This window comes from Trachemys scripta, chromosome 4 (assembly GCF_013100865.1).
Source record: "Trachemys scripta elegans isolate TJP31775 chromosome 4, CAS_Tse_1.0, whole genome shotgun sequence".
Lineage (NCBI taxonomy): Eukaryota > Metazoa > Chordata > Testudines > Emydidae > Trachemys > Trachemys scripta.
Genome location: NC_048301.1, coordinates 1,511,561 through 1,531,547, shown reverse-complemented (window position 1 = coordinate 1,531,547; position 19,987 = coordinate 1,511,561). Strand labels below are relative to the sequence as shown.

The following is a 19,987-nucleotide window of genomic DNA, read 5'->3' as shown; positions in this document are numbered from 1 at the left end:
ATGCCAAACATCCATCTCCACCCCAGCATACGGATGGAGAACCTCTCCACCAGTCTTTGTCCGGCACAAGTTAGTGCTTCTAGGCTGCTGTAACGAATGCCAGGACCAGAGCTGACCAGTCCACAACCTCAGGAAGCCATAACTAGTCCCTCCTGCCAACCAGCTCACCCATCCCCCTCCCCGTTCCTGCACTGAGCAGAACTTGTATGCAGGAGAGACTCCAAATTCTACATTGTTCCTATGGTTAATTAACCTCACTTGTAAACATTTGTTAAATCCAACGCCTTGTCCGTATCCTACAGACCAAAGGGCATGTATCCAACAACACAATCTGTCCGAAAAGTGAAAGGGGACAAACTGAAAATATCCCCTCCCCCATGCACACACGTCAATAAATGCTATCATCTATAACTTGTTTTTCTTTATCACATATTGTCAGCCAGACTGACTGCGTTTTCCTGCACCGAATACATCTTTGTAGAAATTTGGCAAGTGGATGAATACAACACTGATGCAAGTTATTTACCATGTTATCTCCAGGTAACACAGTAGAATTACCACCAGCTACTATGGAATTCTCTTTGTTTATAATATAATGGAGTTGACAGGTGGTTTACAACACATTTATTACAAAATACTATGGTGTATTTCACAGGATGCAGAAAATATCTCAGAGCAACAACCTAGACATGTTCTTTCATGGTAAATTGCTGAGTTCTCTTCATATCTTTATTCAGTCATTTTTTCTTAGTTCCTGCTCCTGTATTTCTTAAAGGAATATGGCAAAGAACAGGACTCTGACATTTCTTTCCCTGTTTGCTTTTAACCCTTTAGTCTTTGCCCATCTGTCCTGGAGTCTTGTTTCCAACCCTTTTTCTAGTAAATCAGTCAGTTCTGTACAATATCAGCCACTCAAGGCAACGGCTTTATAAGCTCTTGTTCCCAGATATTGCCTTTACCTGCTCTACCTCTCCTTGAATTGAATTTCAGCACAGACCTGTTATCAAAGCTGCTCCGAAGTCCGGGCTGCTGTTGTACAAAAGGAGAGAGAATTGTGTTTAAAGGGCATTGCTGAGACTTGCTGTGAGGCACCGGGGGGAGCACCCCGCTGCAAGGCTCCTGTGTTCCTGTGATGGTACATGGATGGGGCTCTATCCCCATGGTCCTGGGTTCCCCCAGATCACCATCTTCAGCCCCAGGGACTCCCACCCCTCTGCTTCCCCACAGTGTAACCCCCTGGAAGCCATGCTGACTGGCCTTCCCTGCACACCTCACCCAGGGACCCATCAGCACAGAACAAGTCCACGGCAAAGGGTTTTTTTCTGTATGAAAGTGAAGGCTGGGGGAACAATGCATGTGTCTCCTGTCTCCATCCCCTCCCCATGCGAGGAAGGTTTTCTGTGGGGCAGGCTGGGTCCAGGGAAGCAGCTGACTCGTCTCCCCACAGTGCTTCAGCCAGGGTGAAATCCACCTACTAAGATTCCTCCTGCACAGCGGCCTTTGGGAATGATCTACTCAGGTATTCAGTCTTTCTAAGCTCATCCACCCAGACAGATCCTCCGCGGCTCCCAGGCTGATGAAGGTGGAAAGGAGGTTTTTGGAAGGTGGCTGGCTGGCAGAGTTCATTTTTGAAGAACTATTGTAAAGCCGGTGGGGTGTTTTTGTGCTATTAGTGGTGTGTCACGGCACCTAGAGCTGTACATACATTTCTTCTTTATTCTTAAAGTCCAAATAAATAAAATAAATTAGCGGCATTCCAGTAAAATCCATGCTGCTATCTATGCCCACCATTGCTAACGTACCAGAATGTCATATGTTTACCCTCACTGCTTCCATGTGAAGTAGGCCAACGTTATGATGGGTATAGGAAACTGAGGCACAGAACGATTAGGTGACTTCCCTAAGGTCACACAGGCAGCTGGTGACAAGGCTGGGAAGTGAGCCCAGGTCTTCACGCTCTAGCCAGCATCCAACAGGCCGTCTTTCCTCCACTGCCACGCTACACTGGCTGGGCAACTGCAGAGCTCGCTTTCATGTCACAAGCCTTCTGCTCCTTTGCCAGCTAAACTCTCCAGAGCTTCCTTGACCCTGGGGTTGGGCCCTCAAGGCTTGCCTGGGAAACAGACAATTTGCTGAATGTGGCAGAACACTTAAGCCTTTCCCCATCATCAGTGTGCATCGTGGGGTCTGTGCTTTCGTCTCTTCTTTAAACTCCTTTGCCTCTTGGAACAAACGTCAAGCGCCTGCAAGACTAAGCAGGAGCAAATATTCATTCTGCTTGAGTTGTTCCATAAACACCTGTTATTCCAAGCACCAGCAGCAATTCGGCATTAGCATTCTACTATCTAGACTTCACTGTGCAGCTGAGACAAACTCCCCAAAACAGCATCTCAGAGAACGAGTTTATTACAGCTCAGGCGACACTCTTACCTTATCCTGCTCACATTTCAGCTAAGCAGGAGACAAATTCTAACTTTTGAAAATGTGAGTTGTCAATAGTCTGTAAATCCCTTGAAATGGGGAAGAGTAAGTTACATTTGCAGCTCTGGATTTGTTTAGTGAAAATACAAATGCATCATTGCCATATAGAGCACAATAGCTAAAGGGGAAAGTATCCTACATTCCCGCTATTTTTGCGCAGGGTTCGTATAAATAAGAAAAAAATTAATATGTGCATAACTGGTATGTAACAAAGTAAACTATATGGGCTGATATTCCTCTCACTTACACTCTGTGTTACAGATTACTGGCACAGAACTGCTTTAGGGTTCAAATCTCAAGACACCACGTAAGGTGGGCACTTTGTTCAGACAAAACATGGAGCCAGATTTACTTGTAAAGCAAATGTTGGAGTAAAAAATGGAAAAGCAGGATTGAGAATATTTTAATCCCAGAAGCCCAGGAGAAATGGCAAAGCCCTTGTAGTAGCAGGGTTTGGAGTTGAGGGTAATGATGTCTCTGGGATTCCTGGAGCATGACACAGCAGCTCATCTGGCAAGATGTACAAACACATTAAACAGTCATGACAGAGATGCCTGGTGATGTGTCAACGCCTGAGAAATTGAAAAGGCAGCTTTAAAAATGCCTGAACAACCTGCAGTAAAATACTGGAGCTTGTGAAGGGATTTCAGTACAGCCAGGCTAGTAAGAAATGGCTCTGGAGTAAGGGGAGTTATGCCGGAGCCCAGCAATTTAGAAGTGAGCAGTGATTTTTGTGTAAGGTGTCAGTTTTACACCCCTTAAAGAAACCAGTTTTGTAGAGGCTCAGCAATAGAGTCCCCTGACCACACCCCCTGATGGTCAACAACCCTGGGCTGTTTTGGACAGAGTTGGGGGAAGCTGAAGGCCCATCCCTGAGAGCTCCTAACGCCCCCTTTGTTAAACAGAATGGGATCCATTTCCAGTGCTCGGCTGATGGCAAGGGCAGCAACAGGGAGAACTAACCCCTGGTGACGATCGGAGCCCAGCTACGGGGGTTGTGACCTGGCATACGGGGTCACCGTGCCACTGAGATTTGGCCTGGCCACCTCTCCATCATGCCGATGGCCAGACTGCATGAGTAGCTGTCATAAACATACAGTAGGGTAGCATAAAATCTCTCCTTTACCTATAAGGGGTTAAGAAGCATAAAGAACCTAGTTGGCACCTGACCAAAAGGACCAATAAGGAAAGAAGATACTTTCAAATCGGGGTGGGGGGGCAGGTTGTTTGTGCTCTCTTTGTTGTTCCCTCTCGAGAAACCAAGAGGCAATCCAGCTCCTACTGAAATGATACATCTAAAATTACAGAAATTGTAAGTAATAGCAAGGAAATGCATTAGATTACCTTTTGTTTTAGCTTGTGAATTTTCCCTATGCTAAGAGGGAGGTTTTAGTCCTGTTTTTGTAACTTTGGAGTTGAGCCTAGAGGGGAATCCTCTGTGTTTTAAATCTTTTTATTACCCTGTAAAATTACCTTCCATCCTGATTTTATGGAGGTGCTTCTTTTACTTTTTTCTTTATTATAAAGTTCTTCTTTTAAGAACCTGATTGGTTTTTAGTGTCCTAAAAACCCCAGGGTCTGGTCTGTGCCCACTTTGTTAACCTGTTTGGTTGGTATATTATTCTCAAGCCTCCCAAGGAAAGGGGGTGAAGGGGATTGGAGGGAGATATTTTGGGGAAATAGGGACTCCAAGTGGTCCTTTTCCTGAATCTTTGTCTAAATCACTTGGTGGTGGCAGCAATACTGTCCGAGGACAAGGAAAGGATTTGTGCCTTGGGGAAGTTTTTAACCTAAGCTGGTAGAAATAAGCTTAGGGGGTCTTTCATGCGGGTCCCTACATATGTACCCAAGAGTTCAGAGTGGGGAGGGAACCCTGACAGTGGCTTTACAAGCTGGCACATGGGGGTCATAGCGCCACTCACACAGGTTTGGCCTGGCCACCCCTCTGTCATCATGATGGAGGGGCAGCCGCGTGCACCAGATGGCAGCGCTCGGAGCTGGCAGCCGGGCCCAGCCCTGCTGGACGGGCACTGCTGCTGTGTTTCCTTTGCAACACCCCTGACCCTGTGCTCCCCCAGGGATGGGACTTGAACCCTCTACCCCTGGCCTGGATAAAATGGAGACACAAAAACCCCTCAAATACCCCCAAAGTATAAAAAAGATACCGACTTCCTGGGGGAGCGGGGTGTAGGAATGGGGTCAGAAAGGCCGGGAGGTAAGAGTTTGGCCCTGCCTCACATGCTGGCCAAAGGAACTGAGGTCTGAGCAGGAGGTCTGCACCCATGGAGCTGAGGTCTGCACCCATGGAGTGGCCAGGCAGGAGTCAGGGATGTAGACAATCTGCCTTACAAAATTTCCCTGGGCTGCCCCGAGGGTGGGATGGCCCCCTGCTGCCCTGACGCTGGGCACAATGTAACAAACGAATGAAGCCCTCTGTTAGCTCTCTGGAGTCAGGTTTGTGAATGTCCAAGCCCCCCGCACACTGGGAAAGACACCTCGGGAGCCCGGGGTTGGCCATTAGCTTTGTGATGATTGTCCTTTGCACTGGCTATTCGACTTGCCTGCCAGGTACAGGGGAGAACACCTCTGCAGGAGTCTCCGCTCAGTGGTCTGTATAGTCCAAGGCAATTCCTTCAAATTGCACCATGCTGCAGGCTGAGTGCCTCAGAACTGCTGTAAGAAAGGACACTCCCTTTTCCGCTACAGGCTGCAGGGAGACAGCGTTAGAGATTCACTTGCTGGTAGATGAGCAGTGATTTGATACAGAGGATGTGGAAGCATTTGTTAAGCAGAGTTCCCTGCAGCTCCTTCGCAGTGCACTGCTGCGCCGCATGGCAGATCACCTCTGGGAGGATGCTGCAAGAACCCCCAACAGCTCCTCGGGGGAATTAGAGAAAATACGTGTCTGTCTATCTGGAGCATTAGGAACACCGGTCCCTGGAGCACCTGAGGAGCTAGGAACAGGGCTGCCCAGAGGAGTCAGGGGGCCTGGGGTCTTCGGCAGTGGGTCCTTCTGCTCCGGGTCTTCAGGGCACTTCGTCGGCGGATCCCAAAGCGAGTGAAGGACCCACTGCTGAACTGCTGCCGAAGACCCGGAGCGGAAGGAGCTCCGGGTCTTCAGCAGTGGGTCCTTCACTCGCTCCGGGTGTGTTCGGCGGCACTGAAGGATCTGCCGCTGAAGACCCGCTGAAAAGTCTCGTGGGGGCCCCTGTGGGGCCTGGGGCAAATTGCCCACTTGCGCCCTCCCCCGCCACCCCCGGGCGGCCCTGACTAGGAATTGGTAGAATGCTTCTTGATTCACAGGGTGAGATCCTGGCCCTGCAGAAGCCAAAAGAGCGTTATCCTTGACTTCAGAAGGGCCTGGATTTCACCCCTGGGTTTTAAAGCCAGAAGGGATCACTGTGGTCATCTAAGACATCCAGCCAGAGAATCCTGTGCCCAGGTCCCTGCCTCAAGCCCATAACATCTGCCTGAGCTAGTCCCTGCCTTTAAACACTGAGTGGTGAACATCATTTAGGGCCTGCCCAGCTTGCAATCTGGTCCTTTGTCTGATCCCCTCCGCTACTGGCCACAGAGCTGCCTCACTTCCAATCTCACCCCTCCTCTGCCTCCGTTAAGGGCTGGGGGGGATATGACAGAGGCCTATAAAATCCTGAAGGGTGTGGAGAAAGTGACTAGAGAAGTGTTATTTACCCTTTCCCACAAAACAAAAACCAGGGTGACCCGATGAAATGAATAGGCAGCAGGTTTAGAGCAAACAACAGGAAGTACTTTTTCATACAACGCACCTGTGGAACTCATTGCCCAGGGATGTTGCGATGGCCAAATGTATAACTGGGGTCAAAAAAGAATTAGATAATTTCATGGAGCACAGGTACATCAATGGCTATTAGCCAAGATACTCAGAGATGCAACCCCATGCTCAGGGCAAACTTAAGCCTCTGATTACCAGAAGCTGGGCATAGAAGACCAAGGTGGATCACTCCATTCTGTACACTCCCCCTGCAGCTATGAGCCACTGTCAGAGACAGGATACTGGGCATGATGAACCATGATCTGACCCGGTATGGCAGCTCGTAAGTTCATATGTTCTCCTTCCATGACATTGTAATATTTGATCTTTGATTTAGGTCCACACAGACAAAAAACCCCAGTCAGGCCCGCCTCTCCTTGCCTTCCCAACACCTACCGCTTCACACCAGTCCATGTAAAATGCAGCAGCTTGGATCATTGCCCTTCCCCGTTGCTACGAATGTGCCATGTCCTTTGTTGAATCTGACTTCTAGCTTCCCCTCTTTCAGCAACAGAACCAGTGCATGTTCCTTGTCCATAGACCATGGGCTGTTTAGGGCAGGGGTAGTTTTCTATGTGTCTGTGGGCAGTGCCTAATTTATTGTAGGAGCTTCCATAATACCATAATAATAGTAACAACCTTTACACATGGCTGTAAATGGGCTCTGAGTGCATTTCTTAACACGTCCGTTTCACCCACCTACGTGGCAGATCTCAATGGCTTTGATTGCTGCTGGTATTCAGCAAGTGCAAACGAGGAGTTACACACATAATCTCACTTTGGTCATTGAAAAGCATCATAATGGATGCACATATAAAGGCAATTGGGCCAGATCCCTTATTCGGTAAAAGTCTAATTCAAGCTGCCAAGTGCTACGTTTCAGTGTCATGCTTCTGTGTACAAGCACAGAGCGTATACCTTCCCAAGGTACTAACATTTCCTCAGCCAAAATGAACAGCGCTCTGACTATACAGGTATTTTCAATAACTCTCTTGCTTTAAAATGATACTGTGGAAGCTGCTTAAAAACTAAAATATTTCAACTGTATCCCTGTAGTTGTGTAATTACACCATTGTTCTCCTTTAAACCTTATTTTCCTATAAAATAACATTTACACACTAGATTAAAAATATATTACAGAACTCCAGGCCCTGATCCAGCAAAGCACGTTGTCTCAAGCTTACCCTAAAGGATGTGCCTGACGTAAGGCAAATGCGTTAAGTGCTTTGCTGGATTGGATCTAAAGGTCAGTTCCCAATGGAAGCACATTTTAAAATCCTCCAGAATGACGGCCTTTCGCACAGAACTGCGAACCCAATCTTGTTCCCCTTAGTCTTGTTACGTAGCAACAGACTTTTTGAGTTGATTTCAGTTGGACTACTTGTAATTTGCCTCACTTGAGTAATGGTGGCATAATCAGCTCCATACTATGTTCGTCATTTATATAATGGGGACTGCTAACTTGTGAATTGAGTGTTTCTTCCTAAGGACTAAACAGGCAAATATATCATTATATCAAACCTCAGTAAAACCTCTCACAAATTTGGCTGGTATATATGAGAAAATGTGCACGAAAATAGAGCAAATCTTCCCTTGGCTTCAGTAGGACTTGCAGGAGCTGACCTCCTATGGAAAACCAGCTCACTTCTTTAGGGACGTCCCGTTAGGCCTCTACATTGAAATGTTTGGCCTAAGTCATTGGTAGAGTTTTGCTGTTGCCTTCCGTGGGAGCAGGACTGTAGTGACAGCCTCCCCCCAGCCCTAAGAACTCCAGTGTTAAGTGGCTTTTCATTACACACCTGCACAAGTGAGCTAGGCTCAGAGAATTGATGAGTACCCCAAGGCCGAGTAGTGAGATGGGAATGGGCGTCAGGTCACAATCCCCTTATCTAACCCCTAACTCCTTCTGTGCCGATTCTTTAAGTTGAAATCAATGTGCATAAATGAAAAACATTTGGGGATGAGCCACGATAACAGGATATGTGCACTTTCAGCCTTCCTTCTCTGGCTAAGTAAGCACTTCTCTAACGATAGCTAACAGCCCCAATGTTTCAGGAAGGATTCTTACCAGCTGCAGTCTGCCGAATTGAACGTGAACACCGTTGGCTGAATGCAAACCTGCTCCTAGCAGACATGCAATCCCTCCCTTTGGGCTATTTGGATTCTCACAGGATGACACTGCGTCGTGACATCACAATGTAAATACCATCATGTCCATATGCAGCATCCCAGGCAGCTGAGACCGGAGCAAAGACCACATCTTGGTATGTGAACTGATAAAGGGGGCCAGGACTGTGTCTGAGGGTAACAGCAGAAACCAAACCAGTATCCCAGCGACCCGCTGTTCAGCTTCCTGGGGAACACGGCCTGTCTGCCCTTTGAAATTCTCAGCAGCAAACCTGTTTTTCTTAGACACTCGCTTGCAACAACATTCACCATTTGAAACTCTTTCCTTCCTTCCTTCCTTCCCAAACCACCCCCACCCCAACTGGCCTTCTCCATGCTTGGCTCACAGCAGTGAGATCAGCTCCCAAGGCTACATGTCAGACACAAGTCACGTTGGCGGGATCTGGGCCCCAAACACTAGAAGAACGTCTCTAAGTAGGCAAAGCACCAGCTCCTGGCTGCTTGCTGGCTTTCACGAGAGTGGGAATTTCATCCATTTTTATCATGGTTAAGTGGCTAATGGGCTCTCTCTGTTTTCTAGTCTCCCAGGAGGATTCCCTTCTGCTTTGGCTGGGAGACTTTGTTTATTGTTACATGCTTCCAACTAATCTCCTACACAAGTTCTTTTCTCAATTCATGTGTGAATTTCGTTCATGGCAAAAATTACAGCTCCCTTCAGTGATTTTGTCCTTGAAGATGCCCTTACTCCACTCCCTGGGACATTTTATTATATTATAGCTCACATTATTACATTCGTTATCCTTGTATTCTTAGTTACATCGTTGCATTTTTAACACTTTGGGAGTTTTTGGTCTAACTGCTATTGCAGTAGAGCGGTATGTTTTAATAACTAATTACTGAAGAATGCTAACTATGCAAAAAACCATTATCACGTAACGACAGCATATATATATTGTAGATCAGCATCATTGTTTTGTAGATGGAGTTTAGATATAAAAGTTTCTTGCACAAATATCTATATCTTTAGAGTTGCCCCACACTCACACAGAACCCTTCACACTCTGTTTGAACTGACATCACGGTTTGCCCAAAGAACGGTTTACGTTGAATACGATCACTGGGAACTCTGTGCAGAGTACCGGAATTGGGCACTTGGCAAATCGTTTTCCATTGAAAGCCTTTTCAGTAGCACGGCCATCCTGCGTCAGCATTTTAGGCCTGATTGAAAGCCCACTGGAGTCTTTCCATCCACTTCAATAGTCTTTGGAGCTGATCCTTTAAGACAGCCACAGAGATCCAATGGAAGGCATGTCACACAACTCAACTGACTTCACGAGCATAGACCAAGGTCAGGAGATTTGCCTAAGTTGTTCATGGGACATTAGCACTCGCCATGTAATCAGCAGCCTCGGTTTTCCAAGGCTGTCCCCAACCCCAGTTTTCCCACAGAATCAGCGCCTTTCATTTCACATCCACATTTGAACAAGAAATCGCCTTAGCCCCGTTGTGCCTGATGTTCGGTTGATAACTGCAAAGGGGAGAGGGATAGCTCAGTGGTTTGAGCATTGGCCTGCTAAACCCAGGGTTGTGAGTTCAATCCTTGAGGGGGCCATTTAGGGATCTGGGGCAAAAATCTGTCTGGGGATTGGTCCTGCTTTGAGCAGGGGGTTGGACTAGATGACCTCCTGAGGTCCCTTACAACACTGATATTCTATGAGTCTATGAAATGCTGCAAATTTCATCACAGACAAGATCAGCCCTAAACCTGGCATCAGATTCACGCCACCAGTCAGGCAGCTTTCTGCCTCAAAACCAGCACCCGGATAGTGACAGTACCAATCCTCTGCTTATTTAAAGAGAACAGGGGAACTTTTATTCATACATTGCTAGAGCTGTGTTTGTTATCAGGAAGTTATGATCTGAGTCGTTTTGAAATGACTCGGAGAAGAACAAACCAGGTGCTCAGTGCTGGCCTCATTAGGGGTTCATGCAAAGTACATGACTTTCAGAAGTACTGACAATGCCTGTATCACTCTCTAGCAGCGGGGAGGCCCTCATTCCCTCCAATCTCTCACCCTGCACCTAAATTAATGGCCCAGTCCCTCACTTCCACCTAGGCAACTCTCACTGAAGTCTCTAGGAATTGTGCAAATTCAGTCCTAAGGGCCACATAGGTAAAGGTACCTGTTTATTTATGTCAGTAAATGTTGAGTGATGCACCAATACAAATCTCAGTGCAAACAAAAAGCCATTCCCATGTGCAAATTAAGTAATTACCCATGAAAACAGGTAACTCAGGAATGATTATCATATTTGTAAACACGAGCACTCATCTGTGTGAGGAAAATCAGTATGCATGGGGGATTGGTCCAACTTTGGTTCTTCCTTTTACAAATTTGGCCCTAAATTTGCAGCCCAAAAGTGAAGTTAATATTGCTCTCACCATTAGTAAAACTTCATAAGGATCCTTACTAATAGGTTCCTGAAGAGAGAGAGAAAAATGCAGCTTTCAGATAAATGAGAATTAATGCAATATTTCTTGAAGTGGCACCAAAGACAATGAATTCATTCTCTATTCATGGGGCTGTCGGATGTACCTCCGTAGGTGTTCATTTGTAATCTGCATCACTTAATGGAAATTTACCATTTTATAATCAGTAAGAGCGTTTTATTGTAAGTGTGCTGACATTATGAATTCATTTGGTATTCATTGTAATAGCACTGATCATAATGAACCTATTTGGTATTCATTTGGTGTCATACGTATGTTCCATATTTCCACAAGAGTGCTATTGTAATTCAGCGTTAGTTACCAGTAGTTAATATAGAAATAATATAATGCCACGTAGGCCTTTCCTTCAACTTAATAATAACTTACCCTAAATTTAGAAAGGCCTGAACCTGGTATTGAGACGTTTTTATGAAGCTCTATTGTGCAATTCAGTGCCGTGATACTCATTCATGAAGAGTAGGTTAAAAAAAAACAAACCCACTTCAATCCCATAGTAACTGTGGTGCTTGGAGATGCTTTGCCTGTTGTGTGCCCTACTCATGGCATGCACATACCTTGCACATGAGAGCTTTGGGAATGTTGGCAAACAATATCCACTGGCGGTGCATGTCCACCTGCCTCTGTCCTTGCATGCCCCCATCTGAGGTCAGACAACAGGATGCAGCTCCAAACACCATTGACTTCCTTCACTGCTTCAATCATCTGGTTTGTTGTAAGACTCCGAGAGCAGCTTAGGGAAAAGCATCTTCAAAACCCCCTGTTACAACTTGTAATTCTTTGAGCATTGTCTGTGAGCATCCCACTCACGATGAGAGGTCAAGCTAACTCCAGACCTAAAGAAGGTGGGTGTGAGGATCCTCAGAAGAACAGTGACTATGGGGCAGCCCTCCCAAACTAAGACGCAATGCTGCTTAGTATAGACCTCCAGTCAGTTGTGCGACTGTTCTCCCTAGCTCAGTGACTCTACGAAATGGGGACTTCTGGGGAAGGCTGAAGTGTGCTTGGCTAAGCACTAAAGAGACAGAGCTACTCCATGCTGACAGAAATCATTCTGTGTTCACATGGATCACACCACAGGTCTTGGGTCAAGATGCAACTAGTAATTTTGGTTGGCTTTTCCATGACGACCAGGCCACATCCCATGAGGGCTCTACCATTGCTTCACCACGGGACACTGCCCTCCTCTGAGAGAGGAGAAACTAATATCTGAGTAACATAAGTTTAGCTCCAGCCCAATGCTGAGCATGACCTGCAGCTGTTCATTTAAAGAAAGAGGAATGCGGGAGGAAAGTCTCCTGTGGGGCAGCCCCCTGAAATGACAGGCTGGATAGTCGGCAGGAAAAGGGGCAGGTGGGCCTGTGGCTCACCCCAAGGATACTGAGCTTACCCATAATCTCGGGAGTGGTGAGGACTCCGAGGAATCATAGAATCATAGAATATCAGGGTTGGAAGGGACCTCAGGAGGTCATCTAGTCCAACCCCCTGCTCAAAGCAGGACCAATCCCCAACTAAATCATCCCAGCCAGGGCTTTGTCAAGCCAGGCCTTAAAAACCTCCAAGGAAGGAGATTCCACCACTTCCCTAGGTAATGCATTCCAGTGCTTCACCACCCTCCTAGTGAAATAGTGTTTCCTCATATCCAACCTAAACCTCCCCCACTGCAACTTGAGACCATTGCTCCTTGTTCTGTCATCTGCCACCACTGAGAACAGATGAGCTCCATCCTCTTTGGAACCCCGCCTCAGATAGTTGAAAGCAGCTATCAAATCCCCCCTCATTCTTCTCTTCTGCAGACTAAACAATCCCAGTTCCCTCAGCCTCTCCTCATAAGTCATGTGCTCCAGACCCCTCATCATTTTTGTTGCCCTCCGCTGGACTCTTTCCAATTTGTCCACATCCTTCTTGTAGTGTGGGGCCCAAAACTGGACACAGTACTCCAGATGAGGCCTCACCAATGTCGAATAAAGGGGAATGATCATGTTCCTTGATCTGCTGGCAATGCCCCTACTTATACAGCCCAAAATGCCGTTAGCCTTCTTGGCAACAAGAGCACACTGTTGACTCATATCCAGCTTCTCGTCCACTGTGACCCCTAGGTCCTTTTCCGCAGAACTGCTGCCTAGCCACTCGGTCCCTAGTCTGTAGCAGTGCATGGGATTCTTCCGTCCTAAGTGCAGGACTCTGCACTTGTCCTTGTTGAACCTCATCTATCTGCCGCCCCGACCGGGAAAACCGAGAGGTCTGCTGCTTGCCAGGAGCTAGGATACACGATGTGACGGAGAGACTGCCGAGACTCATCAAGCCCTCGGATCACTACCCATTCCTGCTTCTCCACGTGGGCACCAATGATACTGCCAAGAATGACCTTGAGCGGATCACTGCAGACTACGTGGCTCTGGGAAGAAGGATAAAGGAGTTTGAGGCGCAAGTGGTGTTCTCGTCCATCCTCCCCGTGCAAGGAAAAGGCCTGGGTAGAGACCGTCGAATCGTGGAAGTCAACGAATGGCTACGCAGGTGGTGTCGGAGAGAAGGCTTTGGATTCTTCGACCATGGGATGGTGTTCCAAGGAGGAGGAGTGCTAGGCAGAGACGGGCTCCACCTAACGAAGAGAGGGAAGAGCATCTTCACCAGCAGGCTGGCTAACCTAGTGAGGAGGGTTTTAAACTAGGTTCACCAGGGGAAGGAGACCAAAGCCCTGAGGTAAGTGGGGAAATGGGATCCTGGGAGGAAGCACGAGTAGGCGAGCGTAAGAGGGGAGGACTCCTGTCTCATACTGAGAAAGAGGGACGATCGATGAGTTATCTTAAGTGCCTATACACAAATTCAAGAAGCCTGGGAAACAAGCAGGGAGAACTGGAAGTCCTGGCACAGTCAAGGAACTATGATGCCATTGGAATAACAGAGACTTGGTGGGATAACTCGCATGACTGGAGTACTGTCATGGATGGATATAAACTGTTCAGGAAGGACAGGCAGGGCAGAAAAGGTGGGGGAGTTGCATTGTATGTAAGAGAGGAGTATGACGGCTCAGAGCTCCAGTATTGGGGTATTCCGGTATCCGGAAAAGGAAGGGATTGCATTCAGGTGCTCATTGTTTTGCACAGATCTGTAACTCCTGGGCTGTCTAAGAGTAATGCATGCGTGTTGAAGAAGTCTGTGTGCAAAGCCCGTGTTCCTTACTTTACTTACCTTGGGACCTGGATAAACCAGAGTGCCCAGGAGTGCAGAGCTCTGGGAGCATGCAGCAACAGTTGAGGAAGCTTGGGAAGGTCGGCACTGCTTTCAGGGCACTTGGGCTGCCGAGCCTCACATCCCGAGGAGGGGTGACAGGCAGGAGGTCTACACCCAGGAATGTGTCTTGCAAGCGAGAACTAGAAACAGTGTCTAGAAACCGCCCAGAGCCAGGTGCGTTGCAAGCATTTGGGAACCAATACAACAGACTGGTGACCATCCGCTAAGGGGACCCAGCCACGTCTGGAACAGCCACTCCCTTAGAAAACAAAAGGAGTGCTGTAGCTTATGGAAGATCTTGCCAGGAATGTGGATATTTGCTTTCTTGGTTGTGAGTGGTAGATTGCCATGGTGAAGCGGAGTTGTCAACAGCTAGAGAGCAATGAAGTGAATATAACATATTCTTGGTTTTGACATACTGGACCCTTTTCAGGATTTTAAATTGAAAGCCGGTAAACAAGGAGACTTAGCTCATACGTCTACAAGGAAGTGTGTGGCAGCTGATACATGTACAGGATATACCCGTAGATTTCTAAAGACTGAAACTGCAGTTCAGCTGATTACACTTGTCGGTTTTGAGGCATTTTGACAACGTCTCCCCCTTTGCTGCTACAAGAGTTCGGCTTGAAGTAGGAAGTATCCATGTTGGTTCTTTTACACATTGCTCTTTCCAGTGCAGAAATGGTAGGGCCATTTGCCATGATGAGAAAATAGAGCCTTTGACCAGAAGACTTGGTGGACGAAATATCAGAGCAAGTCTGGTCCTCAATCAATTGGATCACCAGAACTGAGTTCAAAGTACACTCCAAACACAGCCAAAAGGGCCAGGGCTTCCCGTGAAAGGGGATGCTCTAATTCCTCTCAATACAATTTCTTTTTTCTAATGTTTATTTTATTAGTTGTTGCAGTTTCAATGTTAGAATAACAATTCAATGAATATTCTAAGTTGGATTCCCATGTTTCACCACATTCTATTCTCTCTAGGTCGTTATACCATGATCCTCATTCCCTGGGTAGAATTCCCCTTGGAGTCAGTGGGACAGGCATAGCAATACGTGGCAGGATTGGATCCTTGCAGTATGATGGGTGAGATCTGGTTCTGATTGATATCAGAGTACCTGCAGCATGGCCCTTCGATAGCCGAGAAGGGTTTGGTCCATGGGTGCCATTTTACACATGCTAGACTTTGTCCTCCCATTGCCTGACTCAAATTTTTAGGGGACTGTGCCTTCATCTCACATGCTCAGGGATTGACCATTTGCCTAGTCCATAGGCCCCTCTTTACAAGCTGGAGTGTGTTTATTAGCCTGGCAGTAGAAAGTGAGCCACAGAATGAAGCCATGAAAAATCATGTCCAGGAGCCTGAGAGGGAGCCAGGTTTTTCCCACAAACAAGAGCAAATGAAGCTGTCGTGGGGGGCAGCAATGTCCTAATGTTCAGAATAAAGTGATCACAACATCAGGATTTCATTGGGAATGCAGTTCCTCTCTCTGAATTTGGAGAGGGGTATGTCACGAGCCTCAGGCTGGACCGATGACTGTGTCAGGGACATGGGCAGTGTGTGGCTTAGGCTCAGAGCATCACTTCTGTGTGCCTTTTTCCTAACGGCGTTTGCCAAGAGCCCCAAGAGACTGAAAGGCAAGGAGCTAAGAGGACAGAGCGTGCACAAAGCCATGTGACAGCTTGTTAAAATGCAATCTTTGGATGGCTTCACAAAAGGTTATAATTTTCAGACAGCCAACCTCAAACTGCAAACCCTGGATACGGCAAACCCTGCTGCATGTATTGCAAATATTCATGAGCCCCACATTATCATTCCTAAATGTTATCTTGTGTCTCTGTGGAATGTACTGAGCTTGTTATTGGCTCGTGATCCCTGCCCACACAGCTATACTTAGATTCTCTCTTCCACAGTTAATTGCCTGCTCAACCTAGATAGCTCACTGTCCAATTCAGCAGGACCACAAACAGTTCACTCCCTAGCTATCCGGAGAAGCATGGAGTTTGCATCTTCCTGGCTGACTCAATACACAGTTATAACAAGTGCCTTCAGAGAGATTAACCATCCTGGTGTCGAACTCATTAATCCTGGACAGCCAACAAGAAACGCCACCTGCCCACCTGCATCTTGTTGGGAGTCTTTGCCCCGTCCCTGGGGAGGAGTGTCTGAGCACAGTGCTTAATACATTGGTCACCTGCATAACGTAGCATTTGGGATTGAAGGCAGCAGCAGCACAGAAACGTGGCAGGCAGCTTTCTCACTGGTTGGCCATTGAGAGCACCTGGCCGGTGTACACCACCCTCCGTTGTTCCCCTGTTTGCTCCTGATGCCCTTCAAGGTCCTGGTGCGGATGTGCTGAGTCGGCACCCAGATATAGCAGGCCCCACCTCTCAATCCATAACCCTCCAAGACAACGGCATTCCTCAGGAGCTGTGCATCCAGTAACGCCCCGGCCAGAGCAGGTGAGAGCTAGAGACCGAACCTCTGTGAGCACGTCAGAATCTTGAATCTAGTAAATACATTCGTTTTCATTAACGGAGTGAATGGAACATAAAATAACACTTGGACTTCTTCTTTTCCTTTGGGAGAAGAGTCAGCCAGTGAGAGAAAGTGTAGGGAACAGTACACTCTTCATGCACTGAGACAGTTTTTCAACAAGCCAAAATGAGGAAAAGTAGTTTATTCCACACTTACTTATTTGTTTTTTCATTTTCTTTTGGGAAAACTGCTATTTCCTGACAGAAAACATGAAATGTGGGGCCATGAAAACCCTTACACTGTTACAATGGGTGGGCTGAATGTTTTATTTTCAAAAGTGGCAAAATGTTTTCTCAGGCTTGTGACTTTGCATAACAAGTTTGAGGAAGGCAGCTAATTTAACCCCGGAGAGAGGAGTATATTTTTAAAAGGCAACACTGAAAGAAATGAAACTAGTCGCCTGACCAGCAACATTATAATCACCTCCCTACCAATGTCTGCAGTAAACAATATAAGCATTTACGCAATGGAAGTACATTCAGCATGAAATATTAAAGCACTTTCCATTCTAATATGACAATTGATTTATTAACATAACATATTAGTATTCAGTCTCACGTATTCTGCTTCTCTAGGCTATTTGGCAACTATGTGTCTACCTATGCATTTATATTCTTTCTGTTTCCTGCTTTTCTCAGCCTTTTGCCCCAGAGAGAAGCAACTAAAATGTAATGCTGAGACAAATAGCTCCATATAAAAAGAGCTGGCTAATGTGAATAAGAGAAACAAACAAAAGTGAAAGGTTAGGCAATGAGGTCTGCATGCCTTGGAGATAGCTTTCGGTGACCTGCATGAAAGGAGCTGTGTACCCAATCCCATTATTTACTGATCTGTGTTTCTTCAGTCACATAGATTCATAGATTCCAAAGGCCAGAAGGGACCATTGTGATCCCCTAGGCTGACCTCCTGTATAACACAGGCCAAGAACTTCCCCAAATGAGCAGATCTTTTAGAACAACATCCAATCTTGATGTAAAACTCATCAGTGGCAGAGAGCTCACTGTAACCCATGGTAAATTGTTGTTCCAGTGTCTAATTACTCTCACCATTAAAAATGTAGTTTATTTCCAATCTGAATTTATCTAGCTTCAACTTCCAGCCACTGGATCATGTTACACCTTTCTCTGCTGGACTGAAGATCCCATTATCAAATACTTGTTCTCCAGGTAGGTACTTCTAGACTGCGATCAAGTCACCCCTTAACCTTTCCTTTGTTAATCTACACAGATTGAACTCCTCAGGTTTTCGAACACTTTGATCATTCTCGTCGCTCTTCTCTAAACCCTTTCCAGTTTATCACCATCCTTCTTGAATGGATGTTGGATTATCTTCAGTTATTTTTTTTCTGGTTTGTTGAATTCCATATCACAAAACCCACACATTGGCACCACTGGTGCCTACTACAGAGGGGATATCAAGGACTACATTACTTCCTTCTCCCAAAAGATGGCACTTCCAGGCCAGGATCATGGACCCCGGGCTAGGCAGTGTCTGTGGAAGTGGGCACTCTCCCTGGCTGGGTTTATGTGTTATCTTGTTGAGTGGGGGAGTTGAGTCTCAACTCCAGTAAGTGTTAACCTGCACAAGAAAGAAATCCACTCTCCTATGAGGTTTAGAAGAAAGAAAGACAAGCAAAAAGACCAGGAAATTGCATTTCAGAGTACCACATGCTGTGGTGTTAGCACGTTTCAAATTGGCAAGTGACCCACGGCAGACACAAAGATTTGCAGCCTCAGTAGAACCACATTATCTTCATAGAAAATTACCAAATCCAACATGGGTATTACACATAGTTATTTCCCAGCACAGGATAGAATTAAGGCAGGTAAATTTTCCAAAGGCAACAGTTTGAATTGCAGGCACAAATCTGATTATTAATGTGTTTAATTACGAGCTTGCAGGCTGGCTCCTCAGTTGGTATAAACCAGGGAAGTCACTTGGTCTTCTCCTCTTGGTACAGCCATGGTTCACTTGAGCTCTCCTAGCTCAACGTCACCCTGGGAGTTCGTGTTCAACTACGGAACAATTAGAGCTGCTCAAAATTCTGTCAGTGAAAAGATGTTTTGACAAGAACAACACAGGAAATTTCAAAATACTTTTTGAAAAAACCCTCGAAGTGATTTGAAATTTTCTAAAAAATTCATTTGAAATAGTGAGGAGAAAAATCCATTGTTTCCCTTTTTTACTTTTCCTCTTTTTTTCTAACTAGAAAAATCTAGGGAAAAAAGAGAGAAAGCATTTTGAAGGGCCAAAATCCATTTGTTGTGGATGTAAGATCTTAACTATGGTTTCTGCTAAGAACTTTTCATATAGAGCCGGAGTCCACAGCTTGGTCTGGGGCATGAGGGCTCGCTAACAGAGAACAATGCATGGCTAAGAGAAAGCTGGGGTAGACAGACAACCTTGTGTGTTTCAAGTCGATGAGCGGAGTCAGCATGACTCCAGATGATGAGCTGTAATTGGGTGTCCTTATGGCAAGTTATAGATACAAGAAGCGCTGGGAAGGGCCTCAAAGTTAACTCCCTCATACAGATGCCAGAACAGAGTTCAGGGAGAGGCCTAACATGATTGATGTGAGTAATGACACCCTCCCCTCACAGATGTATCCCAATCCCAGTTCACAGAAATGCAAGAGTAAAACTATAAACAATTGTTATTGTTGAATACTAATTACTGCTTCTTTGCTTTAAATCTCCAGGAATGTACCTGTTGGTCAACCGGGAGAGCTGCTAGCTCATTCCCCTGGACCCCAACATTAGGATTTAACCTATACACTTTAATAGACATAGTTTGGGGGTAATTACCTGTGTGTCAGCAATATGTTAATTTGAGCCATGGGCCAAGCCATTATGTAATCTTTTAGACCATTGGTTTATTGTGCTTATCTTGTCTTGCTGCTAGAACCTATCCAGGGATTGGGACCTCCCACGCCATCACTTCTCTCCACCCAGCAAGCACCCTAGATAATCTATTGTAATTAATTGTTGGGCTGTGTCTCTGAGCCTAATAAGCAAAGAGACACTTTGCCAGCGCTGCGTGTAATAAACTCCTGTGCTTGACTCTACATGGTGTCCATTTCTGTTCCTTCAGTTTTTTCACACTTGCTTTGTTCACACTCGCTTTGCCTTTTTTACTTTAATGGAAAGAAGAGGTGGGAAGGTAACAACTTTTTTTAAAGAAAAAAAAATCATTAAAAAATTCGAATGAAATTAAAACTGTTCATTTTTGGAGAATATTGTTCACACATACTACCCCAAAATTTGACCAGCTAGAATAATAATAATCATACCCCTAATATGCTTTC

General features: G+C 46.1%; 1 long non-coding RNA gene across 1 annotated transcript; it reads left to right on the top strand.

Moving 5' to 3' along the window:
* Positions 1 to 16,108: 16,108 nt before the first annotated feature.
* Positions 16,109 to 19,712, top strand: LOC117876846. Its single transcript, XR_004645562.1, has 3 exons — positions 16,109 to 16,607; positions 17,770 to 17,849; positions 19,382 to 19,712. It is a non-coding gene; the product is annotated as an uncharacterized LOC117876846 (long non-coding RNA).
* The last annotated feature ends 275 nt before the right edge of the window (positions 19,713 to 19,987 follow it).